We start from the raw sequence: 226 nt of genomic DNA, 5'->3' as shown, positions 1-226 counted from the left end.
GACTCGTTTAACAAATTAGCTTAATGATCGAACTTAATTTAGATCACGAGTTATATGAGTAATCTTTAATGATTATAAACTAACTTATGAACTTGATCATTTTTATATTTTATATATATACATATATATGAATATATATACACATATATAAATGACTTCTATTTTTTGTATAAAAAATATATATTAGTCGTATTTATCTTCTAAAATTGAAATATAAAATCAAAAA

This window comes from Raphanus sativus, chromosome 4 (assembly GCF_000801105.2).
Source record: "Raphanus sativus cultivar WK10039 chromosome 4, ASM80110v3, whole genome shotgun sequence".
NCBI classification, from domain to species: Eukaryota; Viridiplantae; Streptophyta; class Magnoliopsida; order Brassicales; family Brassicaceae; genus Raphanus; species Raphanus sativus.
This window is presented reverse-complemented; position numbering follows the sequence as displayed.